Source organism: Mauremys reevesii, linkage group 6 (genome assembly GCF_016161935.1).
Source record: "Mauremys reevesii isolate NIE-2019 linkage group 6, ASM1616193v1, whole genome shotgun sequence".
In the NCBI taxonomy this organism is placed as follows: domain Eukaryota; kingdom Metazoa; phylum Chordata; order Testudines; family Geoemydidae; genus Mauremys; species Mauremys reevesii.
In genome coordinates, this window is record NC_052628.1 from 104,477,160 (window position 1) to 104,498,946 (window position 21,787).

Consider the following 21,787-nt stretch of genomic DNA (forward strand, 5'->3'; position numbering starts at 1 on the left):
CAAGTATATTAGAGTCAAAACTCCACCCATTCCCTGTCCCTCCCTACCCACAACCCTCATCCGTTCCGTGGGGGAGCACTAAGCAGGCATGTGATGCCCAGTGACTTCTGTGCACCTGGATGTAAGAGCCAGGTAGCCTGAGATTCTGCTCACCTGTGCAGATGTGTAGGTCAAGTCATAATCTAATCAACAATCGGGGACCCATTTGTTCTAGGCACTGCAAAAATACATAGACAGATACAGTCTTTGTGCTGAGGAGATGACAAGGTTATAGGTAAATGCCTTTTGAACTTGTCAGCAGCCCATCTACCTCCTGTGCTGCTTCCATTTTATGATCCAAAAGTGTCCCTCGCTTCTGAATGATTTAGTATCAGGTTATGCTACACTTACTCACCCCGAGTAGTACTTTCCTCTGTGAGTACTTCCACTGAAGTCAGTGGCACCCTTTGCAAAGTAAGGTACTACTCAACATGAGTAAAGGTGGCAGATTCTTGTCTTTAACATTCAGAGGACAATGATATTGATTTAACAATAATTGCGCAGGAGAGCTGGGGCAAAGTGGATACCCATTATGCTGCAGGGGAAAATCCTTTGTTTTAAGCATTTTAAGCACTACAAAAGCCTGTCTGAAGGAAGATTTTAGGATTGCTAACTTAATTTTTCCTCCTCATTATACTGTTGAGTGGTCTCTCTTAACACATTAACAAAATCGTTAGTAATTAGGTCCCTCTCAACACAAGAACTCACTTCTTGCTCCTTTAATCTCTTTATAAAAGATGAAAGTTTACTCCTGAAAACACTGAAGTTAATTTGAGTAATATTGTTCTAACATCTCATTGCAACGATCAAATGTGTTTTGTTTTATTTTATTTATTTATTTGTCAGTTACTCTGATTAATTAAGATGTGTGAAAAATACAGTCACAAAAGCAATAGGCCATAAACTACTGACTAATTCATTGATTACTGATACTTTGAAATATTGCTACAATTTGTGCTGACACTTATGAGTAACATGATTTAGGGACAATACTTTCCCATTTAATAATATAATATATAACTTTATTAAAAAAATCATATTGCTATGTAAAACCTATTAAACAGGCAATCGAATCCCTATCTCCAGTGCCCAGATATTTGTTATAGAAATTCAGCATTATTTAAATATTTATAAAATGAGAGTTGAGAGCAGCACTTTTCAAAAGCAGTTAATAATGAACAGACATCAAGGGAGCCATCATTATAAAAGCAAAGTGCTTTGCAACTCCAATAACTTCACTGGTGCAGAAGCAGGCCATCAAATTTAATTAAAAGCAGTCAAAAATAAACTGAAAAATTGAACTGTAAAAGCTCATCCTTTGCCAGCAGCTGAAGGCTAAGAGAAAGAGAGAAGGGAGAGCCTTGAAAGTAGTAATGAATTGATAAACCTTACAGCCTGCAACTTGTAATTCGCTCTGTCAGATTTTAGTCTCAGTTAAACTAGATTAATAGAGAATCAGTGATTGCTCTATCTTAAATCCTTCTGTGCATTCCCTCTATTATGGGCTCCCAGGATAAATGGCAGCCTGAGTGGGTCAAAATTTCAATTCATTTCCTTGCTCATTCACTTGTTTTAAATAATTGTGCCATCTACATTTGCTAGACACAAGCAAAGTCTCCAAGACAATTTAAAGGCAGAAACAAACCTTTTTATTGACTGATTTTGGACTCTTGCAGGGAGGTTTAATACCTTTTTATTTACCAAAGGTAGAAATCTCTTGCAATGCGAGCTATTGACATCTACAGCTGCCACTAGAGGCTCTCATGGTGAAATGAATGATAAGGAGTCTCATTTGTAATGTATTGTTGCTTTATATGCTCAGATTAATGTGGATCTGTGCAAACTGTACCACAAGGACAAAAACAATTTACCTTAGATCATTTCATTTTTTTATAATAATGTTCTTTAATGAAGCTAAAGCCTCCCTGCTGTGACCTTATTATCTTTTTCAATATCAGTGGGAAATAGATTACGTCAAATTGTAACAGAGCTCATGAAACAGCAGGAATTTTAAAGCAGAAGATCAATTATTTTTTAGCAGTGAATGTAGAAATAGGAGAGGCTAGAGTGAAGTCCATTTAGACTCCAGGAAATAAAATAGCTAGTTTAAAAAAAATCTCAAAAGTATACAAGACAACCAAAAAGTTAAAATAAACATATTTTTTTTCATGTTGATCATCATAAGTGCTCTACACAGTGAATCAACATGAGAGCTTTACACAGTTCAATTCTGATAGGATGTACTAGAAACACCATAAATCCCTTCAGAAGAAAAAGTAGCTGTGTTAATATGAGGATTTTAAAAGGGCTGATATGTATATTACAGGTTAAAATGATATAAAGACTAAATCTGAGGTTGGTGGGTGAACTAAAATTTCTAATAACATGAATGATTGGTAATTCATTCTTCAGTAATTAAACAGTCCTTGTGAATCAAAATAATTAGTCTCAGGTAAGGACTTTTTACTTTCCAAATGTACGTTTTTATTTCCCTCCCTTTTGTTTCACCTCCCTAATCAGTAACTGAAAAATAAACAGCAAGAAAGAAAAGAAAACCAAGTAATCCCTCTACTCTATTATCTTAACCTTCAGCAACAGCAGTGAAGCTAGTTCCCTTAAATGCAAATACAAAGCAAACCTTTAAGAAATATTTACACATAATTTTGCAGGCCCCAGAAGAGAAACCCCAAAGAGGATGAGTTCTAATACAAACTGTCCCATTCTGTCTTCAAATTCCTGTGTCTCTTAATATTAAATCTGTATTGCATTCAACACCAGCATCATTTTCCCATGCTGATTCTAAAGTTTAAAAATATGTACCCAAAATAACCACGGCTCCCAGTCAGCAGTGCAGCAGGGCTAAGGCAGGCTTCCTGCCTATCCTGGCTCCGCACTGTGCCCCTGAAGTGGCCAGCAGATCCGACTCCTAAGCAGGGGGCTAGGAGGCTCCATGTGCTGCTCTCACCTGCAAATACCATGCCCCCAGCTCCCACGGGCCATGGTTCCCAGCCAATGGGAGTGCAGAGCTGCTGCTGGGACAGGGGCTGCATGCAGAGCCCCGTTGCCCCCCTGCCTAGGAGCCGGACCTGCTGGCCGCTTCCGGGGTGCAGTGCGGTGCCAGGACAGATAGGGACTAGCCTGATTTAGCCCCATAGCACTGCCTACCAGACTTTTAACGGACCGCTGACCAGAGCCATAAGAGTTCCTTTTCGACCAGGCATTCCGGTCAAAAACCAGACACCTGGCAACCCTAGTGCAAGCCCAGAACAAACTGATAAACTAAACAAACTGATAAACTTGTGAATGGGTGGAAGGTGTGGTTTCACCTTCAGTTTATAGATTAAAGTAGCATCTGGGTTTTTGCTTCAGCCCTGGATCTGATTTCCAAATTCCTGTAATCAGATAACAGGATAAATGAAAGTACCACAGATGACTAGAAGGACACTTTCTCACAGTGAGTAGCACCTGTGGTATCAATGGAACTACTCTCAGAGTCTAAATTAGCCTCACTCACAAAAAGAACAGGAGTACTTGTGGCACCTTAGAGACTAACACATTTATTTGAGCATCTTCGGATGCACGAAAGCTTATGGTGCCACAAGTACTCCTGTTCTTTTTGCGGATACAGACTAACACGGCTGCTACTCTGAAACCTCACTCACAGTGAGTAGTACCTATCACAGTCTATCCTTATGTAAATATAGGCCCAATCCCACCTAGTTTTGTGTGTTCTCCACTCCCACTGGGCCAAGTCCAGAGGGGAACAGAAGGCCTCTTACATCCCCAGGGAGAAGCTTTGAGATTGTTTCCTGAGGTTGGTCAGGACAGTGCAGTAAGGATTATGGAGTGGCTACTCCCCAGTCGTTGTTAATAGAAGCCTAAACTAGCCACTGTTTTATATGGCAATGGGAGGGTGAGGAGGATTCAGACTTAGTTTCCGAAGCGGGATGGGAGAATGACTTGGGTGGTAGCTTTATGACTGCTGTTTGCTTGCTGCCTTCATCCCGATTGATTTACTGCTCTGCAGGCACAGTTAGGAGACAGATCTGTGACTTGGCTCAGCACACAATTTTCTCCATTAATTTCAGTGCGATTTGAGGACCCTTTGGAGAACAGGACCTTAAGGGTATGTCTAGGCTGTAATTAGACACCTGCAGCTGCCCTGTGTCAGCTAATTGGGCTAAGCAGCTGTTTAATTGTGGTGTAGACACTTGGGACCCCACAAGGGAACTTTAATCACACTACTGATGCAATGTTGGTATAAGCGTTTTGTCTTACTAAATGAATTTTAGTTGTGAGTGGGTGTCTTTCCTTTTTATGTTGGTCTTTTTTTAAGTGATCAACAACCATATAACATTGGGAATAAGATTTAGTTAAAAAGAATGGAGCTCTGCTTCCTACTCAGGTTCCATGGGGAGATTTTTATAAATTGCAAGTAGTGTAAATCTGTGTCCATAACTGCATACAAAAAAGCAAATGTAGTTATAACTTATGGAAGACATAGTAACTAGGATTGTGGTGAAGCACTGGAATGGGTTACCTATGGAAGTGGTGGAATCTCCATCCTTAGAGATTTTTAAGGCCTGGCTGGACAAAGCTCTGGCTGGGATGATTTAGCTGGGATTGGTCCTGCTTTGAGCAGGGGGCTGAACTAGATGACCTCCTGAGGTCTCTTCCAACCCTGATATTCTATGATTCTGTGATTCTATATCTCCTAGCTTTATTATCAGGGGGGTGCTGTCTCTAACACAATTAAATTCAATGTTAGCTAACATTTTTTAGTCAAAACAGCTTTTTAGTAAAGTCCAAGCTAGTACAGTTGCATTTTTCCTTTGATCTTCTGCTTAATGAAGGGAACTCGAGTATGCTACCTCAAAGTTGACTAAGTTTTGGATTAGTTTATTGAATGATTCAATTAAAAGATATGTCACTGGCTATGATTTATCATTTTAATGGGATTTTTCTTTGACTTTTCCCCCTTCAAATGTAATTTTTACATTAATATATTGATGTATTTCAAGAAGTATCTGAAACATTCCTAAATAGGTTTTAAACTCTTTGGGTCAGGTATTGTATAGGTATACGTTGCGTAGCACAAGGTTATCTGATCCCTGGTTTGGGTCTCAAGGCACTACTGTAATATAAATAATAAGAAACAACAATAATAAGAAAAGCAGATTAATAATGGGCAAAAAATCAAGGCAATATTAGAAATATTTTGAAACTGGTGGCGGGGGAGGGGGAGGAAGAGGAAAGTTAATGAATTGACTGGGTGGCTGAGTCTAACAACACTGAATGAGCCCGTGCTTGCCAATGAGCAAATATTTCCGAAAGAAAGAACTCCAAAGTGAATAGTTGCTCTTGTTTGCATAACACTGGCTTTAATGGTGCCAGCATCATCTTCTCCTGCCATGGCCCATCACTTTCATTTGATTTGTAATGTTAGTCTAATGCTACTTCTATTACTCTGGACTATACTATTGATATGTGTAACTTACTGGAAATTCTTTAAATTACAGTAGTACAGACATGCTGAACATATATTGCCTGTTGGAAATATTTGGCCACATTTAGCTTTTGAAAAATAGAAATGAAGTTTTCTTAAATCCAAATCTGCTGTATTGGCTCCTACCTAATTAGCAACTCAGTTCAAAATTTGGAAAATATACAAATTCAGAAACTGCTTCTGAAGAATTGGATTTTTTTTCCAAACAGAGAAAACAAACTACACCTCTACCTCGATATAACATCACCCAATATAACACAAATTTGGATGTAACATGGTAAAGCAGTACTCTGGTGCGGGGGGAGCTGCGCACTCCAGTGGATCAAAGCAAGTTCAATATAACATGGTTTCACCTATAACACGGTAAGATTTTTGGCTCCCAAGGACAGCGTTATATCGAGGTAGATATGTATATCTAATTTTATATCAAACAGAATTGGTCTAGAAGAGTGTCCATAAATGCAAAGCCCACAATCATAAATGCATTTCATACAATAATAAAACTAACCAATTATTAGTTAAAACATCTGTCAGGATTTTGAAGGCATTAGTTGGTGCGCTGTATAAAATAATAATCACCATGTTGATGGGGAATCTCATTCTCTCTCTTCACTCTCTCATATTCAGATATTTAACATTAGGCCAACTCTTCAGCCACAGACATGCAGCATATCTCAGATAATGTGACTGAATGTCCAAATACTTCTCCCCGTCTACTCGCTGCCGGTAATTCCTCTGTCCTTCCCAAATATGAAGAGAGAGGTATCTGGTCTGGGATCCCAGTACTAAACTCTTCACCACCCCTCGCCTAAATTGGTTCAGGGAGTTGAGTAGTGGGTAAAAAACACTGGGAAAGGAATCAACATTAGCTTCCTCCCCTTCCTCACAGGCATTGAGTAGAGTAAGCCAGGAAGAATGTTTGTGTTTTAGGGAGACATTCTTCTTTCTCTCTTCCCTCTGCACCTTCCGCATGAATTTGGGCAGAGGGCATTCAGTGGCATGACTCTCCAACTACCCAGTGAGTTGCTGACCAAGATAGAGGAACTTTTATCAAAGGTTCATTTTCCTGGTAGCTCAAGATTTGCATGTGCCTTCTAAATTTCAGAATATCTTTTTAAGGCAGTGATACTTACTGATATTCATCCAAACTCAGCTATATTCTGTAGTTAGATACATTTTCTCTTTGTTTTGTGCATAAGTTTTTTAGTCTTCCAAACTTCTGCATGCCTCTTTCGGTATTGTGTAATAATCTTATGCCTTCCTTTCTTATTGTTTTTTTTTGCAAGTGGCCACAAGTTATAACCCATGGTAGTAGACACACAGTCCCAATCTCTACTAAAGACTACATGTGTCATTTCCCACCTAGTGACTCAAAGAGTTAAACAGCTTGTTATTGGAATTGTTTGTATATTTCAATACAATATATACTATACAGAGAATTAAACCCAGGATCTGATCCTTGAAACTCTGAGAACTGAATCACTAAGGTCCATCATTTTTGTGTACATATGAGGAACATGTGCATCATAATGTTTATTATCCTACAAAGTTTGATCTGTAAATCACCATAATGAAGATAAGTCTGATGCTAGCACTGTATGTATCTTCATTTGGAAAAACACATGGGCCATAGGCAGGACTTAAATTCTCAGAGATTAATTCCGAGAGCTATCTCCCCCCCACACACACACACACATTGGGGGGAGGGAGTGGGGCTCACTGGGGCTGAGGGTTCATAGCCCCACAAGGGGGAGGGTGGGGATCATCAGGGCTCAGGGTTCATAGCTCGGTGAGTGTGGGGCTCACCGGGCCCCAGAGCTTTAGCCCCACGGGAGAGAAGTGGAGTGTGCTGGCGCTTGGGGCTTGAGCCCCATGGGAAGTGCCAGGGTTACCAAGGGTTTTAAAATATTTATTAGATCTCTGCTTGAGACAACTCCAGCTGAATTTAAGCCCTGGCCATAGGTAAGCCTACTCTATGTAATTATGCTATGCCTTTTAAAATTCTAAGGAAATTCATGTGCTCAAAGGTTTTCTTCCTGCTTGCATTCATACAGGAGACCGTTCTGATGTCTTTAGGACCCCTTTGTTGATCTCTCTCTCTGCAGGAGAAGCAGCATGTTCACCCTGTTCTATCCAGTGAAGAGTCCTCATGAACACTGATCTGAGATTAAGATAACAATCAGACCACAATCAAATAAAAACATTATCTAAATCTATCAGATCCCCTTTACCTCCTTTTTCTCCCCAGCACAAATTGATGCTCTGTAGGTACTTCACACTGGCATGATGGAAGATTTATCTCGTGCCATCAAAACATCCCTCTCCCTCCCCTCTGGGGACTGTTAATCAAGGAACTTTTTTTCTAATCCACATGGAAGGGAAGGGGAGGGGGGAAGGCTCCAATCAGGAGCTCCTCTTTCTAGACCTGGTGTAAAAATTTTCATCAGTTTTTTCCCCGACACACAAAAAAGTCTTTTTGTATGGTAAGAATTTTCCATTTTTATTTTCAGTTACATAGTTTGAAATGAAACATTTCAGTTCAAATGCATTTAAAATGTTTTTTCCCCTTTCAATTCCATTTGATTCTAAGCAAAATAAAATTTTTCTCCTTCAGTCATTACATCAAAATATTGGAAAACTTTGTCAATTTTTTAAACAAAACAAAAATTTTAATTCATAGAAAATAATTCTCATTTTTTGATGATCCTTATTTCTAACCCCTTCCCTATTAAGGACACGGCCCTGTTACAGAAAAGCACTTAATCATGTGCTTATGTCCATTGCTATTAAACAAATATCTAAGAGTACGCTTACTTTCCATTAACTGCAAACCCCATCAGAAAGTAATTTAACTGATGGAGATGGCCTAATATTGTTTAGCTCCACTCACCCATTTTTCTCTTTGACCATAATGTGTTTGAGTCAAAGCCCAGTGAAGTCACTAGAGAAGCTCCCAATGACTTCACCAAGTGTGGAATAAGGACCAATATAAACGTAATTGTTTCTAAAGCATCTGGTGTTGACTTTTGTAATATTTGATAATGTTCTTAAAGTTCCAGCAATTGGAGTCCTGTGATTATGTGAGAATCTCAGTTTTTTGTTTTTGATTTTTAAGTAAGTTTCTAGGCCTTCTGGTTGCAGAGAAAAACTTGAAAATGTGACCCCTAAAGGCTCTTCAGGCAAATACAAATTTTGGGTCTTTCTTTTTCTTAAAATCTCATCATTTGAGAAGTGTGATTCATGATTTGTGAATGCTTAGGGTGGGTAATGAAGTTGGTATCTAAAGTTAGGATAAATTTTAACATATCCTATTTAGGGTTGTCATCTTAGTATCCTATAGAACAGAATTCATATTATAGCCCCACCACCACCACACACACAGTATTACAATTCCTCTTCCTCAGTAATATAGTCATCCGTACACAATAATTTGCACTCTTTATTTCTCTTTATTCCTGATTGGTTCTTAGGGGTGGTCAATAGAGATACATGTATGATCTATAATTCTAAATTTGTTTGACAAAATAATATTGTTATATACCAGAGGTACAACAATAATGAATAACTTAAACCTTATATTTGGCAAGGGAGTCCTCCACCTAATAATGAATGAGTTGACTTCACAGAGCTGTGGCTAGCAATTTTAAATGTCTTCTCTACAAACAATGGCTGGTCCATGCCATGCCCCCCATATAGCTTATTCACCCAAGCCACTAACACTAACTCTCATCATAGGTACAATTAAGTACACATTTCTATAAATGTTTTAATATAATACTAGATGAAGAACAAAACACTGGAACTTGAAGGGCATTTTTGTTTTGTTTTTATGAGAAATGTTGCTTGTAAGGAATTTATGTGCATATATAATGATGTCCAGGGGTGAAAGTAAGATAAAATACTTACTGGTATGGGCTCCCTGAAGGGGCGGGGCCTCAGGCAGAAGGGGCGGGGCTGAGGGGGTCAGCCTCCCCCTGCCGGTCCTTCCACGCTGCCCGGCCCGTGCTGCCAGATTTGAAGGGCCCAGGGCTTCAGCTGCTGCTTCAGCCCCAGGCCCTTTTAAACCACTGGGCCCCAGGGCAGCTGCCCCTTCCCCCCCTCAGGGCTTCCCCTTCCCCCTCACACCCGTTGGCCCTGGAGGGGGCAGGGGAGAAAAAGGGGCAGCGACTTTAAAGTGCTGCTATAGCAGCACTTTAACATGGGTTGTGTACGGCGTGGTACCGGCGGCCACGTCTTACCGGTGCGCTGTACCAGCCCACTTTCACCTCTGTGAAATCTCTAGCATGTTCCATCCCTGAACCTATGTTTTGCTGTAGATTACATTCTCTTAATGGTAAACAAAGGCTCCTGTCACTTCATTATGAAGTGTCACGTTTTAATAGTAGAATTGACCTGGTGGTATTGAACTACCCAAGAGAAATATCATAGGCTCCGGCTTTCATTTCTAATTTGAAAACAACATGTACCATGATTGATTTACCTTGGGATATTCTGGTATTAGTTTTGTTCACCACATATTGTATACATTGAAGATATATTGGTGTAGCCACAAAGCATTAACTGATCATTTATCTTGCCCCTTTCCTCTGAACTCACTTGCCCCTTTCCTCTCCACTCACTGTTATTAAATTCCTTAGAAGGCATTAAGTGATTTTATTTTACATTCTGTAAATTATGGGTGCATGCCAGCTCAATAAAGTTGACTTGCTGTATTAAAAAATGTATAGTTGCTTTGGGCAGGTTGCATTCCAAGCTCCTGTCAAAATGATCTAAGAAGTTAATTTTTACTCTCAAATAGGTTTTTATTTGACGATAACTCCCTGGAAAATGACAAAAATGAGACTGAGCTTATGAACTATTTTTGTTAAATTTCACGTACAGCCAAAAATATTTCCTTCTCTCCCCCTCCTCTTCATAAAAAAAACAGAAAAGAAAAAGAAAATCAAATTCAGTTATAATTTTGCCTGTCACACACTCATTTGACTGAGTTAAAAATGGCATCATTTTCAGATTAGCCAATAAATATAGCGAAATATATTTACAGGGACATTGTTTAGTAATATCTTCCATTAAAAATATCCTTACCTATGTTACAAATAACACTTTAGATTATTAAAAAATAAGTATTTTTTTTAAATAAACTTATGCTATTGACTTCTGCATATTTCTCATCTTGGACAATGGAAGCTGTAGATAATTTCATTTTATTTTGGCCCCGTGCATTAGCACAATGATGAAATGTTTGGGTTGCAAACCTGGGAAGGATTTTTTTTAACAGTTTCCTTTTAAATTTTATTTTGAATGAGAAAAACATTTCCATTTTCTTAGGTTCTGTAACATTTATTGTTACAATATATAAATCTCGGGCCAAATTGGACCTACTATTGTCCTTTAAAAAAAAGATGTATGTTGCTGTCGTATAAATGGTTAACAGATACTAATTGTGAATTTCCTTCTTTTATTGATAAAGCAAATATAAATGGTGATTCCTTAGCCCTATCGAGGTCAATTGGAGTTTTCCATTGACTTCAGTGGGGCCATGATTTCACCCTTAATACAATGCTTTATTGCTAGAATTTTTAGTATATTTCTTAGCCATATAATTGCAATGAGATTAAGTAAATAATCCAAAGGTTTGAGGAGGGTTTTTACTCCCTAGGATTTTATAAATCAAAAATAAATTCCCAATTTGCTTTCCCTGCATGTATATTATTATTAATAATAATAATTAATAAACTTGCTTTTATGTAGCACTTGTCTTCAGTAGTCCCAAAATGCTTTGCAAGGGACATCACCATCATTATCCCCATTTTACAGATTAGGAAAAGGAGGCAAAGAGAGGTAAAGTGACTTGCTTAGGGTCACTCAGCAGAACAAGGGCTAAACTGAGAATAGCACCTAGCTTTCCCAAATCCCAGTCTCATGCTGTATCTCCAAGGCCACACTGAGTATTTCTGTATCCAAATAACTAAAATATAGGGCACATAGTTAATGGAATCACTTATGTGGGTCTTACTCAGGCAATCTTGCTATATTTTGGGGATCATCCAGACCAGTAATGGGTTCTGTCATCACTTGCCCTGAAACCTCTGTGCCTTAAAGCTGTGCAGCTTTGGTTCAGAGCTCTGGCACCAGTAGCCTGATCCTGGCTCTAACCAGCCTAGTTACTCCTTGCAGGGTGACCCCAACAGCGCTTCTAGTTCCAAGGCTCCCAAAATCTGTCCACCCTAAGTTCTTAGCTACCAGACACTCTGACTATTTCCCTCTGATTTGTCACCCCCAAAGGTGTGAAAGTGGCCTCCAGTTTTCAGCTCAGTTTGGTGCACACACTTCACAGTTTCCACAACTGAGACCTACTTGAGGTAAAAATAAACAAAAACATTTTGTAATAGAAAAAAAACAGATTCAAATATGAAATGGTAAGGGAAAGCAAACACATACAAGTTACACAGCAAATAAACATAAAGATGCAACCTTATGCTTGAACTTTCAAATTAGATAAACTCCATTTTCTAATACAAGTTACCTATTGCCATTGAGCAGTTTCCTACCATACTCAGGGAACCCAGCATTTAATGGACAGAATCTGCCAAGTGACTGTCCCTCAGTTTAGGTGAAGAGCTCAGTTTCAAGCCTTTCTCTTTCTTTCTTTCTTAGACTGTAGTGACTCATGTTTATTTAGATTGGGAAAATTCCCAGTTGTCTTAATGTAATTTCATTAACTTTAATAGTCCACCATTGTACTTTCCTGGGCTAGACAATGGATAATTACTTGAAGTTAGTTTCCTATAAACTCCTGGTTTGGGAGGTGCCCCTCTGTGCTTAACTGCTTGGCATCCTGATATGAGGTGTAGCTGAACGTTGAGGTTGAAATTTTGAGCAGTGTTATATATACAGAAATACATAAATTCATAACCATAGTCTGTATACATATGCCATAACAACCATCACATTCAGAATATTACAGGCTTTTATTAAAGATTTGACTTCATACACTTTTGTAATACAATAATACAGTATACAATCAGTTTGTTTAACTACATATGATAGCATAACACTCCTTTTCTGTTGGAGACTGATTCTACACAGTGGGACACAGTATTTTGCTCAGAAATGCAACTAGGTGTTTCTTATCTTCCCTACTTGGCATTAATATAGTTCTGAGACCCATGTTGGATATTTCAGCACATAATTCAACCGTTTTCTTAAAATATGGACTGGACAACATGCACGTCTTTGATAAAATCTGTTTCACTGTATCAACACCCTGTTGGCAGGTGTCAAACCAAACCACTTTATCTGACTTTGTTTTTTGGCATGGGTTTGTGTTAGGAGCAACAATGTCACTGAAACCTCCAACAAAATGTTCAGTAATAGTTAACCAGACTGATAAAAGATTGGACCCATTTCTTACTTTGGGGACAATTTACAATAGCTTCCACTTTCAGGGAATCTGGATGAATTTGGCCTCTTCCCACTTAATGAACCAGGTAAGAGATCTTCGCTGCCCCCTCCCCATACATTTTGACTGTGAGGCCTGCCTCCTTTAGGCTCTTCAGTACCTTCCCCACATATGTTTTTTGTTCCTCCCAGGTGTCTCTGGGGGAAAGTCCTGGAAATCATGTAACTCCTGATTGACCAGCCTTTGAAATGTGGCTCTTTCATTAAGTAATCCAAGGGTAGTATCTTAAACTCAAAAAGTCCAAAATAGTAATGAATGCAGCCCTTTTCTGTGTCTCTGTTTCTAAGGGCATCTGGCAGTATCCCGTAGTTAAATATTTAGCTCTGCTAAGCATATCTAGCATATCATGCACAAGAGGCACAGGGTAAGCATCTGGGATTACAACAGCATTAAGTTTTCTATAATCCATGAAAAACCTGTGTATCTGGGTAGTGAAGTCAATTACCACCAATATATCTGTTTTTTCCATGTTTGAATGACTTAGGGAATGGGCCAATAATGTCCATGTCAACCCTATGGAATAATTCTCAAGTTACAGGTAATGGTTGTCATGGGGCTTTGCGGAGACCTACGGTCCTTTTCCACTTTTGGCCTCTGGCTGATTTGGAGGGCTGCTTCAGTGAGAGGAGTTGACACCCACTCCTTGAAAATGTGTCTCCTCCCTGCAGTGCAGGCAAAATGTCCTTCTCTGTTCCCTCTGTCTCTTCCTCCCCTGACATAGGCAAAAGAGGTTTTGGGGTCCACATTTTACTATTGCAGGTTACCACCTTAATAACTTTAAACACAGCTCTTATATCACTTCCAACCAAAATGTCTGCTGGAATACCGTCCCTTATTTCCACTTTATGGTTATACTTCACCCCCTTCCGGTCTAGCTGCATGTGGGCTAAGGGTGCTATGATTGCAAAAGTTTCCAAAGCAAGGAGCTGTACATTTTCCCCATGGGAGCATGTCATACTCTTTGACGTTTTAACCACTGGAATCTGCACAGCAGTGTTTCTCCAAGCTGGGCATACCCTGCCATTAACCTTGGGATCTTGGAACATTTTCTGCACCTCCATGGGGTGAAATCTTACAAAGGGACCTCAATCTGTCCTGAGCTTGCTAGAGTTGCATTAACCTGGGCAGGATAGGACTTGAGTATGGGGCAATACCTCTTTATGTGCTCATCCTTGCCTGCGGGGGTTGCAATTGGGATTACTTGGAGGGTACCTGTTTGCGGTATATTTGGCATTGTTTCCTTTCTCCTGTGAATGAAACTGGGGCCCCTTTTTACAATGGGCCTCTGGCCATTCCTGGGGGGCATTCTTTCAATACCCTTTCTGGCCTGCATGTGGAAATCAGCAGCCTGAGTAGCCACCAGTACAGTTTCAGGAGACTTCTTCCATATGGCCTCTCTGATTTCATCTGCACAAGCATTAAAGAAGTGTTCTTGGGAAAACAAAGCAAACAGCTTCCCATAGTCTCCTTTACCTTTTACCCAGTTTCTCTCATAATCACACCTTTTAGGCATAGAATCATAGAATCATAGAATTCAAGATCAGAAGGGACCATTATGATCATCTAGTCTGACCTCCTGCAAGATGTAGGCCACATAAGCCGATCCACCCACTCCTGAACTAATTCTCTCCCTTGACTCTGCTGTTGAATACTCCAATCATGATTTAAAGACTTCAAGTAGCAGATAATCCACCAGCAAGCGACCCCTGCCCCATGCTTCGGAGGAAGGCGAAAAACCTTGGGATCCTGGGAAACTGTAATGTTTCTTTAGGTTTATACATTTTAACTGGCATGATAACGGCATAATTTGAAATCTTAGCAACACAGCTTCCATATATTTATTGTAGTTCATGGCTTCCCCATGGTCTATGCCAGTAAAGACCTGGAAAGCTTTAATGAAAATTTTGAGACCTATACAGACATTTGTCTTTAGCGATGTCATTGATCTGACATATTCTTTCAAAAGCAGTTAAATATTTCTTATACAGTCCTTAAAAGGTGGGCATAATCTCTCCCCACTGGGTGAGTTCTCGTGGGGGATAACCCACGGGCTGGGGACTACCTTTCTGCAACTCCAGTACTCTAAGATGCATTTCTTCACACAATGCTTAGTCAACCTGTGGAACTCTTTGCCAGATGATGTTGTGAAGGCCAAGACTATAAAAGGCTTCAAAAAATTCATGGTAAATTCATGGAGGCTAGGTCCAGTGGTGGCTATTAGCCAGGATGAGCAGGGATGGAAAACCATGTTCTGAAGTGTCCCTAGTCTCTGTTTGCCAGAAGCTGGGAATGGGTGACAGGGATGGATCACTTGATGATTACCTATTATGTTCATTTCCTCTGAAGCACCTGGCAGAAGACAAGATACTAGGCTAGATGGACCTTTGGTCTGACCCAGTATGGCCGTTCTTATGTTCCTTTGCCTCCATTTGCAGTTTGTGCGCACTCTCTTCTGCTTTGATCACCACCATTCACTGCTGATAGCACCACTCCTCTGCCTCCTTGATGACGTAATTCTTCTAGAGTCTCATCTCGCCCAGCTGTATCCGGTGGTCATGTGTCGCCAGCTCCCTGTGGAGCAGCAATTTGGCCAGCTCTATCTAAGCATCTATCTCCTGTGGGGGATTAAGGTCTGGCTGATTTCTCAACCCATGTTCGTTCTCTTTGCATCCTTTTCCTGCTTCTCAAAATATTTATTGAGCAGGATTCTCAGATCATCTGCTGATTTTCCTTTGTAAGGTAAACAATAATTCAAACATACATCCCCAAACTGCCTTTTATCCACTGTGTCCAAGAACTTTAACTGCCTCATTTCCCCCTTTTTTTGTTGTTTCCATTCACCTGAAATAAACAAAAGAAAATAATAAACCCGAAGTTTTTACTTTGCTCCCTCACTATTGAATCCACTAGGGTCTGTTTAGAAAGTATTTGAAGTGTTTGCGCCAAAATAAATTCATAACCACAATCTGTGTACATATATCATAATAACCAACAAGTTCAGAACAGTACATGAAAGACCTTTCCATGACAGACCTTTCTTGATATACTTGTAGAGTACAATCATATCGTATGCAATCAGTTGGTTTAAAACGGCTTATTTTTTGTGGGGAGGTTAAACCTGATTCTCATCTGGGGTGTCTACACCCTGATTGTTACAAATCTAGACAAAAACTATAACAGAGTTAAAAAAAAGAACTAGATAAGTTCCTGGATGATAGGTAGAGCCCTACCAAATTCATGGCCATGAAAAAGGCATCAGAGACAGTGAAATGTGGCTATTGTAGAAGGGTTGCGGTATTGCCACCCTTATTTCTGTGCTGCCTTCAGAGCTGGGTGTCCAGAGAGCAGTGGCTATGGCTAGGAGCCCAGCTCTGAATACAGTGCCACCGCCAGCAGCAGCGAAGAAGTGAGTGTGGCATGGCTGTGGGGGTGGGGTGCGTGTCACTTTGAGGGGGAGGCAAAGCTGGCCTTATGGGTGGGCGACTACCCAGGGTGCGGTGGTCTGGGGGATGTTGTGATCACAACTCTCCACCCCACCTCCACCCCCACACACAGCCAGCCCAAGGCCACTTTAGCACCCCTCTCTCCACGAGTGCTGGACTTAGAGCCGGGGATGAGCTGGGCTGGGGCATCCCAGCTGGGGGCTCCTAGCTTCTAGTCCTGGCCTAGCTGGGGAGGGATGGGACTTCCTTTTCCCCTGCATGGGCTACTCCCGGGGCCAGATCAGACCCACCTCCTGGAACCTCCCCCGGCTGCAGGACTCTCCACGGTTGCTGGCTGAGAGCCCAGCTGTGAATTGAGCACTGCCACCAGCAGCCACTCAGAAATAGGGATGGCAATACCACAACCCCCTATAATAGCCTTGTGACCCCTTCCCCCCATGTGACTTCTGTTTGGGTTGGGACACTCACAGTTACAGCTCTGTGAAATTTCAGATGTAAGTAACCATGACATTTAAGATTTTTAAAATCCTATGATAGTGAAATTTACCCAAATGGACCATGAATTTGGTAGGGCCCTAATGATAGGTCCATCAGGGCCGCCCGGGGTGGGGGGGGGCAAGTGGGGCAATTTGCCCCTGGGCCCCACTGGGGCCCTGCGAGCCCTGGCCCGGCGGTGGTCTGGGTCTTCGGCGGCGGGGGAAGTTGCGGAGCAACTGAAGGGTGCCCCGCCGCCGAAGACCCGGACCGCTGCCAGGTAAGTACAAGAGCCCCGCATTGCCCCAGGCCCCCTGAATCCTCTGGGTGGCCCTGAGGTCCATCAATTAGCCAGGATGGGTAGGGATGCAACCCTATGCTCTGAGTGTCCCTAGCCTCTTTTGCAGAAGCTGGGAATGGATGACAGGGGATGGATCTCAGGTGATTGCCTGTTCTGTTCATTTCCTCTGAAGAACCTAGCATTGGCCACTGTCGGAAGAAAGGCTACTGGGGTAGATGGACCATTGGTCTAACCCAGCATAGCTGTTCTTATGCAAGTTTTGCTTGCATCAGGACTACATCATTAAGCTCAAACCTTGTACAGAATTATCATAGTGTTTTTTTCTTTGCTGGTGTTATCTGTTGTAGTAAAAACAGTTGTTTCACTAACACTTTAAGGTGCTTGAATGATTATATCATTAGATAATACTTCCAATCAATGATATTTTTGTATAAGTAATTCTATATGCAGAAATGTTTAACTCACCGAACAAACTGTGTTGCATTTTTACACAGTGTTTTTAGATTGTGGTTGAGTTAGTGACATACTGTTATATTTGCATACATAATACTGTATATTAAAAGCTAATGCATTTTGAGTGAGTGGGTCATGAAATATATTCAATTTAATGGTAGACTACTTTCTGTAGAGATTGTCATCTATTAATATACCAGCCCTAAATAAATATGCATACATTTGTGCGGGGAAATATCTTCACAATTTTTTGTTGTTGTTAAATTGGAAAGAGTATTTTTCCTTCAAAACTGCAAACTCGTCATTAAAATCCATTAATCAGCATGTTAGCCATCCATAACAGAATTTTATGAAAAATACCATGCTAACCACACATTTGACAGACATGCCTCTTCAGGTAGAAATCTGCCTGCCTTATCTAATTTATGATGAGCAATGTATGTGCATCAGCAATCAAAAACTATTAAAGTCTGAAAAAGCAGGAACTGAACTTTGCATTTTGGTGCTGCTATCTATTTCAGAAAGGAAAAGAGAGGACAAACGCTTATTGTTCAAGGGGTTAGAAAATTACTCACAAAATTGGTCTCACTTCTTTTTTAATATGGTGACGTTGCATATATGAGTTTGTAAACCCTATAAATCTAAATTTATAAATATAATTTATATGCAGACAACCCTCTTTTTTATCAGATGTATTATATAAAACATACCTGTTGGAAGTATAATATATATTTTATTTTTGTAAGCTTAAGATAATAGTGCACAAGTCACTTTGTTCCATTTTGTTTACTGCACCATATTTACCCTGTATAAACCAAATCCTAGAATCCTGTGCAGTCCTTACCGAGGAAGTCAATTGGAATTTTGACTGAATAAGGGCCATAGAATTTTGTTTTGTGTATATATATATTAGTGATTGGTGATTCTGTAAAAGTTTGTGTATATATACAAAAAGGTTGGATGCTTATCCACAATGAATCCACACATCTCTGTCTACTGTAGGTTCTTGGGACATTTTCAATACTTGATGGTTTTGACTGTTAATTTGCTCATATTTAAGCACTTCTGCTTTAAGTCCCAAGAACAAGCAGGAACTTCAGGGAGCCAATATAAATATCCTCTGTCTGGCTAATCAAACTTTTTTCAAACCCCAGAAAAGGAGTTCAATGCATCTCAAGCTCCTGTGAAGGTTTGCATCAGTTTTTGCCATATCTGAATAAGTGTGCCTATCCTGGAGACAAAATTCTACCCTTCAATATACATATGAGGTTCCCATTTAAGGCAGTGGGAGCCATTTTGTGCAACAGAAGGGCAGACTGTGTTTCTTAATATGTATTAATATATTAATTGTTTTGCTATGCTAATTTAATTTGCATATAGTTTCTAATTTTGTCGCTGCTTGATCACACTCATGTATGTGACTGAGGAATGAGTGATTAAAACTATGGGCCAGATCTTGTAAACACTTACTGCCAAGGATAATGTTTAAAACCAACACAATTACTTACTACACTTGGTAGTAAGAGTTGGAAGGATTGGGACTTATAGTTGTAGAAATATGTCATATGCTTTGTTTAGATGTGGTCCTGCAGTCCTTCAGCAAGCAAAATCTCACTGGCTTAAATGGGATTTAAGTTCACAAAATGAGTTCAGGTTTGGGTCTGTCTCTGAAAATTGCACGTTGTACAGCTATAGATCTTTAAAGGCAGATGGAAGGATCTACTAATAAGTTATTTTAAAAATAATTGTTGGGTCACATTTTTCCACCTGTTGAATTGCTAATAATTGCTGAAAATACATTATTTTTAATATATTAATTTCCCATATAAACAATCACTTTAGTTACCAGAAGGATGCTATTAAGAAGTCAATGGGAATATAGGTGGGATATGAGACAATCTCTCTACTAGGGTATGAGTTAGGTAGGCCTGCATATAATAATTGAACAGAACCCACAAAATTGTGATTTTTTTTTAGGAGGAAAATAGTTTTTATTCTGTCTGAGTTTAAAGTCCAACCTGTCTCCCAGATTTTGTGTGCCAAAGAATGCTGTTCCAAGTGGAACTGTTGAGCACCAAAATATAAAAGTGAAGTTACAAACATCTGTCTGTAAAACAAGAACTGTCCCTCCCTGGATATGGCTGAGGGAATGTGTGATTGGTGTAATTCTATGATTTCAGTCCCAACATTTTACTAGCTTTGCATTTTTTAAATTATTTTGAGTCAAGACTTCTTAGTCAGCCTGTGGACTGAACCATGACCTTACCTGCCTCAAAATACCTATGGACCTGCTCCTGAGGAGTGTACTAAAGGGGAGGAACCAGCCAAGCCACCATCTTCAAAAACTGAATGAAAAGAAGAAGACTTGTTCTGTCTTGCTTGCTTCTGGCTTGTTTGCCTGCTATGGTTGCAGCTGCAGATGTTGGTTCCTGGGCTCAGGCTATGCAATGCCACTATGCGTGACAAAGATGCCTGTGCTTTCTACGTTCTCCCTGGCCACGTGGAGGTAGGATTCCACAACATGTAACATCTGAGATTTGACATCTACAAGCAAGTAACCTTTAGCCAGACAGCAAGTTGGTCAACACTGAACATTGGAGTCATCAGACAACTGGCTTCTCTTTTCAACCATGTACCAGTTTCCTGAATGAATGAAACTACAAGAGTCACATAAGCATAAGCATCAACTTTGCTGGTTTTGTTTTGCAATCTTTTTAGTAGAGGAATGCTTCCAGATCAACATTCTTGCACTTTTTCTTAAACTCCATCACGTGGTGTATAGGACGAATTCATTCTGTGATCCATATCAGGTTTGGGTTTTTTAATTATTATTATTATTTTAAGATTATCACGTAAAGCAGCTGGGCCACGGTAGTCGATTCCAGGATTTGGATTTTTACTAGAGAGTTCAGTTAGTTTATGATTAGAGAAGGAGCATGCTGTGTTGTGTGAGCTGTGGGATTAAACAAGTGGTCTGTGGAATCTTAATTTGAAAGTATATACAATGCCCATGTGGCTCCTTCCAGAAGATCCTACTCAGTTAGGACGCAAGTTGCAACATAGCAGATGGGAGTAAGCACATGTGCGTGTGTGTGTGTGTAGCTAAAATTCACATAATTTATTTGAAGATGATGCCTATAGAATAGTTTCTCAAATATCTATAACAGCTCTGAATTAAGCAACCTTGTTGTCTAAAAGATCATGAACACATATTTTATACGTTTGGAGTTGTATGTTTAAGTCTGAGAAATCATGTTATTTTTACCTAAATTTGCCATTTGAATGTTAAATATAACAAGCTGTGAATGGTACTGGAATATTTCATTGCAATCCTATGCAAGGTGGAAGACAACAGATTGGCTATCACCTAACCATCAGTAATGTGGGCAGGCTACCTTAATTCACATCAGAGCTGAATAAATGTACCTATTCTGGGAGTGTTTTGACCCTCTCTGTATCAGTTCTTCAGCTGGAACCTGAATATATCACTTGGCATTGAGATGGATAATGCCCTGTTAAATTGGGGCTGATAGCTAGACAAGTCTGATGCCTTCCCGAATTATTACATAGAGATTATAAAGAATCATTGGTTTATTTGATTTAATCAACCTGATAATTAGACTAATATGGTGATTTGATATTAACTCACTTTCTTTTAATTTGATTTGTTCAAGGATGGAGGATATGAGCTGGTCAAACTAAAGGCTGACCTGTTCCCCATAGTAAGACCATACTCCTCACAGTGTGGTCCACACTAAGGAAAAGTTGGGAAACCTCTGTATGTATTTTTGCTAGATTCACAGTGAAAAGAGAAGCATAAGTATTTTGAATTATTCAGAATAAGTATTAAATAGAGCCATGAGAATATATGCTTCAGTGAGTTGTTTTTTTTAGTCTTTAAGGTGCCACAGGTACTCCTGTTTTTTTTAGGTTAGTGACTTATGCACACACTGAGTATTTTAGTGTATTTAAACTATAACTTAATGGACTAAAGTGAACATGGCAAAATGGGAGAAGGGCACATTAAAGAAAGCTGCTCCATCTACAAGGGACTTGGGTCTGAAGCAGCACCTTCTACAGCAGCCATGAGGCCTGCTTTGGTATCAGGG